A 6,663-nucleotide genomic window follows, 5' to 3' on the forward strand; every position below is an offset into this window, starting at 1 on the left:
CCAGCTCCTGAGGCCAAAGAATCTCAGATAGCAGGGTCCAAACTATAGTCATGTTTTATCCCCAGTGCCAATTGTTTCCTGGAACATCATATTGGTTTAATGAGTGAATATACTGGACCAAGTGAATCTGTATAATCTAACAATTACTTAAATCAAACTAATACAGAATTGCTTCTAATGGGAAACATAGTCTATTGTTAAATAGTTAATGTAAAGATAAAATTTGAGAACACAAGCTATTTTAAGATAGGTACTTTTGGAATTATTCTAGTGGAAGGTACTACGATTGGTTCTTAGAGTCTCCAATTATGGTTCAGCTCAGGTCCTTCATACTTACTTCTGCTATAGTTCATACCCTTCCCAGAGTAGAAACTTGTGCAATGGTATCAATAATGTGTCTAGATCTCAAGGCTAATTAAATGGTAAGCAAACAATGTTTCTCAGTTTTGATGAAAAGAGATATAGAGGATAAAACTAAACACTTGTTACAAAGTTCTAAGTGATGCCTATAATTGGTGGTTAACTTAATGAAAGGACAGCTTCAGGATATTGGAGATTTCTAAGCCTTCTTACCCATTCTGTACTCCCAAGTATCTGCAACACATAGACATAGATGCACACAAAGACACACTTTCCCAAACATCTAGTATATTCTAGATACATAAGTGTACTTACAGCATGATGTACTTACCTCCATCATAGCTCTTAACAAATTATATTGAAATGACATTCTCTGTGACTCTAAGATGTTCAAGGGCAGTGACCACATCTCTCTCATCTTTCCTCAAGCACATAAGATAAATCCTGGCACCGCATAAGTGTTCAATACATGTTTTTTGAGCTGATTTGACCTGAACCAAAGTTTCAGAAGACAGAGAGCCAAATATGAGTCAGAAATGAGTATGATTTGTGACCCATCAGATGGTAGGAGCTCTCAGTGACCCTAAAAGTACAATATTAGAAGGTTACACCCCAGACCTCTCCCAATTTGTTTTTAAAAGCATGTTATTCTCCCATGTAAATGTGGAGGAAAAAGTGCTTCCACAGGCAACCTGACCTTGAGGGTTAGGAAGCATCTGTAAGAAAATCATGTCTACTTTTAATCTTTTCTCATGTTATTCTGCTTTTTCTCCAGATTTAACATCAACTTATAAGTTCACTTCTCTAAAAATGACATATATTACTGGATGTGGAATAAGATAATAGGATTACAGAGCCATGCACTGTCTAAACAGACATTTCTCTTAGGAAGAGGATACTGAGGAAATCCACAGTAACCAAGAGAAAATACTAAATTTATTTTCTGATTCCAAGATCTATCATCCTCAAAATCACCTATTCTGTACCCTCCATACCCACTTACTGTCTCCCACGCCCAATTCACAGAGGTATAAGAATCTCCACAGAGGATAAATACTGACTCCATGGAAGCAAAGCTATGTATTCATCAGGTGAGAACCATGATTCTTCTTCACAGGTAATTCAACATTGTAATTATGGTTTGATAAGGTAGATCCATTATGGAAAAAAACCCTTGGCTAGATATATTGTAGGAGATTTTGCCCTAAGAATCAGATTGGACAAAATTAGCTGAATTAAAAAATCAAATCTGTGAAGGGATTGAAACCATTTTCACTGCCCATATATGCCAGGTTATCCCCCTTTGTTCAACTCATGCTTTCCCTTTCCCTCCCTCTAATAATCTTACCAACATTTTCCCATCTGGTGGAGAAAAAAGATCAAATTAGAATGTCAAAATCAGTAAAGACAACTCACTGTTGAGGGGGAAACTGCTGCAGGCGCATTGGCTACAGAATGGGCCGAGTGGTGAGTGACAGCACCTTGTCATAAAGTTAGAGAGCTCCGTAGCATCAAGGACAAGGCAGGAAGGGAAAGCCCCACATCTCCCAGGAAGGGGAAGCCCCACGTCTCCCATGTCCTCCTCTTCATCCAGAGTTCTTATCTTCGACTTCAGGGCAGACTGTGCAAACAGGAGTTCCATTTAAATGAGGTGAACAGACAGATACATGAGCAGTCTCTGGAGCAGCTGAGGTGCTCAGGAGAATTCTGAACCATTAGGGTAGATCCTAAGCTGCATTTCCCCTCAGAAGCTTCCCAAATGATTATCAGGAAGACGGAAAATAACACGTAGTTAGCACTTACATCTGTGTTTATGGGAGAATGCAGATGCAAAAATCCTCAAAAAAAAATGAGCTAATTGAATGCAAAAGTGTATTTAAAAATAACACAGCATGATTAAATATTATTTATCTCAGGGATGCAAATATGTTTCAATATCAGAAACCCTACAAAGAAATTCACAAATTATTACACTGAAAGGTAAAATCAGATAATGATCTCAGCAATGTAGGAAAAACATGTGTTAAAGAAAAACACACATTTATTACTTTTTAGTCTTTGTAAACCAGGAGTAAGATAAAGGTTCTTTTACCTGGTTGGTTATGCACTAAACCCCAACAACACACCTTATATTTAATAGAGAAATTTTAGGTGTAGTCTCTAAGATCAGGAACAAGACAAGGATACTGCTACCACCATTACTGTTTAATATAATACTGAGAGTCACTAAGAACACCACGAAGAAAGAAAAAGATATAAAGTCTAAGAATTGGAAGAAAAGTAATAAAAGTGTACTGTTTGCTGATTAGAAAATTTTTTCAATGAACAAACTGTTAGAAGTAGTAAAAAAATATTTGTAAGTTTCCTGTATCAGAGCTCAACCTAAAAAAAAACAAAAAAAAACGATTTTTCTCTACCTCTCTACCAGCAATAATCAACTGGAAAATATAACTTTAAAATAGGATACAATTTTACAATAGCAACAGAAATTATAAAGTATGCAGAAAAAAAGCAAGAATACATGAGATCTCCTGGCGGGGGAGGGGGGGGAATTAGTTCTAGTAAAGTAAATGATTTAAATATTAAATGGAGAGATATTTCATCTCTTGAATCAGATGACTTTAATATTATAAAGATATCATTTGTCTCCAAATTGATATATAAATTTAAGGTAATAACAATAACAATTCCATGGAGATTTTTTGAGTAGCTCAAGAGATTTACTCTTAAATTTATGTGGAGAAATAACAATCCACAATTAGTGAGAATATTGAAAGGAATGATGTAGGAATGTCCTTCCAGATATTAAGACATATTGCCAAGCCACAAAAATAAAAACCAGGTGGTACTGTTAAAAGACCAATAAACAAATGGAACAGAATTGAGAGCTCACAGCTAGACCCACGTGGTAATTTAATGTACAACAAAGTTAATTCCAAAAACCATTAGGGAGAGGACAAATATTTCAGTAAATAGTATTGGTAAAATTAGTTTACTACAATCAGAAAAATAAAACTGGATTCCTACCTAACATGATACCAGATAGTAGTCTCTATATGGATTAAATAACTGAAAGTTAAAATAGAACAATGGCATTATAGAAGAAAACATAGGAGTACATCTTTCTGACCTAGAGTAAGGAAATTCCAAAACATAAACCATAATGAAAAATTTGATGAATTTGACTTATCAGAATTGGGATTTGTCTTTAATAAACACTAAGAACAAAGATAAAAGATAGATGAGAAAATGAATGAGATGTTTGCACTATCTAAAACCAATAAGAAATAAGAATTCAGGGATGGTCGGTTAGCTCAGGTGGTTGGAGAGCAGGGTTTAGTGCTCATAACACCAGGGTTGCCGGTTCATGCACATGGGCCATGAGCTGCGCCCTCCACAACTGGATTGAAACAACTACTTTACTTGGAGCTGATGGATCCTGGTAAAACACACTGTTCCCCAATGAAAAATGTCTTTAAAAGAAAAGAAAAGAAATAAGAATTTACTGTCAGGAATTTACAGTAAACTCTAAAAATCAACAAGGGAAAAAACCTACCCCCCCCACACACACACAGACACACACACAAAGAAAAAAAGAGCAGAGGATATATAAATAGGAATTCATTAAAAAGTAATTTCAAAAGGCTACAAAAATATAAAGCAATACTCAAAATCAAAGGTATACAACAAAGAGATATTTATTTACCTGTATTAGACATGCAGAAATTACAAAGTCAGATAGACTGGGCTGAAAGTCAGAATAGAAAGGGCTGGCAAAACAGTAGAAAATAGAGGAACATTTATTCACAATTGGGAAGAATAGAGAGAGGGACAGTCCTTCTGGGAAGGAATCCAGTATTACTTGGTCATCTTAAGCTTATGCACATTTTATGATGTAGCAATTATTGAGCCAAAACATCCTCACACAGACTCATTCCTGGCATATTTGTGATTCTGTTATTTGTGTTGATGAAACTTTGTGTAATTTGCATATCACTCCCTGGGAGAGGAGATAAATGAAAATGCGATGGATGAACACCAAGGATATTCCACAGCAGTCAGATGACGAAAGAGATTGGATGTCTATGTGGAAACATGAATGATCTTAAAGACTTAAGAGCTGAGTGAGAAAAGAAACAGAGACATATACCACAATATCATTTATATAAATTAAAAATACATTCACAAACAGAAAATCATTTTGTGAGAACAAAAAAATATATTGCATACACTAGAATGGTTACAAGGTCAATGGAAATGAGGTATGGTTATATATTAAGCAAATAATAAATAAATGTATAAATAAACAAACAAGAGAGGGGCTTTGAAATCATTGATCATACTAATATGTCATACCCTGAGGAATATAATTAATTCAGTTTTCCACACTTGAGAATCAAACAAACAACAGGATGAGTTGATTGCATGGTACTTGTACAGAAATAGAAAAAACAGAAAAGGAACAGACTAGTGAGCATAAAAATGGACCAAATCTAGTAGGAGTTTACTTTTTATTTTTAAATTAAATTTATTGGGGGTAACATTGGTTAACATTATATAAATTTCAGTTATACAATTTTATAATACATCATCTGTACATCCCATGTGTGTGTACCACCCAAAGTCCAGTTCCCTCTCTTCACCATATATTTGACCCCTTTGCCGGCCTCTCGCCACCCTCGTCCCCTCTAGTAACCACTATACTGTTGTCGACATCTATGAGTTTTTCTGTTTTTTTTGTTTGTTGCTTTTTGTTTTATGTCCCACATAAGAATGAAATCATATGCTTCTTATCCTCCTCTGACTTATTTCTCTTAGCAAGATCCTCTCAAGATCCACCCGCTTTGTCGCCAATGGCAATATATATAGTTTTCCTGGATGGGATGGGGGAAGCCACAGAAATTTGACACGCCGTTCTCCCACCCACCGGAAGCTAGGCATGCATCCATTCATTCGCTGTCCTAGGCGAGTCTACGGAGTGGGCAGGGCCTGGAGAAAGGGGCGGGACTGGGAAAAGCCCCCTTTACAGAACCGGGGCCTCGGAGGCTTCTGGGGCGTCTTTCCACGGCTGGAGCGCGAGCGCAGGAGGGTGCCGAGGCGCGCCTTGGGTTCTGTAAGCCTCAGAGCTCGCAGCGGCGCGTGGGGTCCGGGTGTGGCTAGGCCTTTCCGGTTGTGGCGTCACGCCAGCTCCCTTCGCCAGCCAGAACGGTGACTTCGGCGGCTCCTCGCGGAACTGGCGCCTGGCGTGATTGAACGGAGCCCTGGCTGGGAGCCGTGCTCGGAGGTATCACTCGGGTCCGCGGGCGGTGAGGAGTGGGTGCGTGCAATTGGGGAGTCCTGCTTCAGGGCGTCCACGCGAAACACGCGCTGTGGTCTCGTTCGCTGCGCTCCCCCGGCTGCGGGAGAAGCCGGAGGAGGGCGCGAGCTGACAGGGATGGAGGCGAGGGCTGCGGAAGGAAGTCGATATTTGAGAGAGCAGAGATAAGGGAGCTAGAGGTGGAAAATAGGACGGCTGGGTTCCAGATTCAGTTCTGCTAAACCAGGAATTTCACGTCGCTGCTCTTTCTTCCATTCCGTAATAGGGCAACCCCCAGGCGCTTAACCTTGATCAGCTGGTTTTGGGTTGCCTGGTATTGGGCGTTGATTCCTCAGGGAAAGACCAAGTGTGACGGGATCAATTAACTGGAAAAGAAAATGGAGAAAAAGGTTCATTGCATCTTGCCTTTCTTTCCCAATCATTCCTGGCCACTCCCCCAAAACTTGAAAACCTCCAGGCACCTTTATTTTAGACACTCGTTTGCAAACTCTTTAGCTGAGCTAATCGCAGAAGGCTCTCCTTACCTCAAGCTACTGCCCTACCTATGACCTAGTCGATTAAAAACAAGGCTCTTCACAGATAACTACCTTTCCCCCATAATTAGCACCTGTTAGGTTTCTTGAAGCTGTAAAATTCTTTGAGATTGTCTCACCTGGTTATTTAATCAAATTCTCCAGATTCCTGTCACCTGAGCTTTACTGAGCCTTCCCCCAGGACATAATTCTGAATCCCACCATCATCCCCAAAATCGTCTATTCAGTACGTTAGAGTTTAAACAGTTCTTGACTTTGTTTATTCCAGCATTCATCACTTACAGACCACTTAAGGTACTGGCAGTCCCGGCCATACCTTGGCCCTTCTATCACCTAGCCAGCGGTTCTCAACCTTCCTAACCCCTTAATACAGTTCCTCATGTTGTGGTGACCCCCAACCATAAAATTATTTTCGTTGCTACTCTATAACTGTAATTTTGCTACTGTTATGAA

The 6,663-nt window shown here is 39.1% G+C and overlaps 1 protein-coding gene across 1 annotated transcript in view; it reads left to right on the forward strand.

Moving 5' to 3' along the window:
- The first annotated feature begins 5,206 nt into the window (after window positions 1–5,206).
- ZNF215 (zinc finger protein 215) overlaps window positions 5,207–6,663 on the forward strand; it is a 10,938-nt gene continuing 9,481 nt past the window's right edge. Inside the window, exon 1 of the mRNA XM_019632225.1 lies at window positions 5,207–5,644. The gene's annotated coding sequence lies outside the window, so the exon portion shown is untranslated. The remainder of the gene's footprint in view (window positions 5,645–6,663) is intronic.

This window comes from Hipposideros armiger, unplaced genomic scaffold, assembly GCF_001890085.2.
Source record: "Hipposideros armiger isolate ML-2016 unplaced genomic scaffold, ASM189008v1 scaffold_1099, whole genome shotgun sequence".
NCBI classification, from domain to species: domain Eukaryota; kingdom Metazoa; phylum Chordata; class Mammalia; order Chiroptera; family Hipposideridae; genus Hipposideros; species Hipposideros armiger.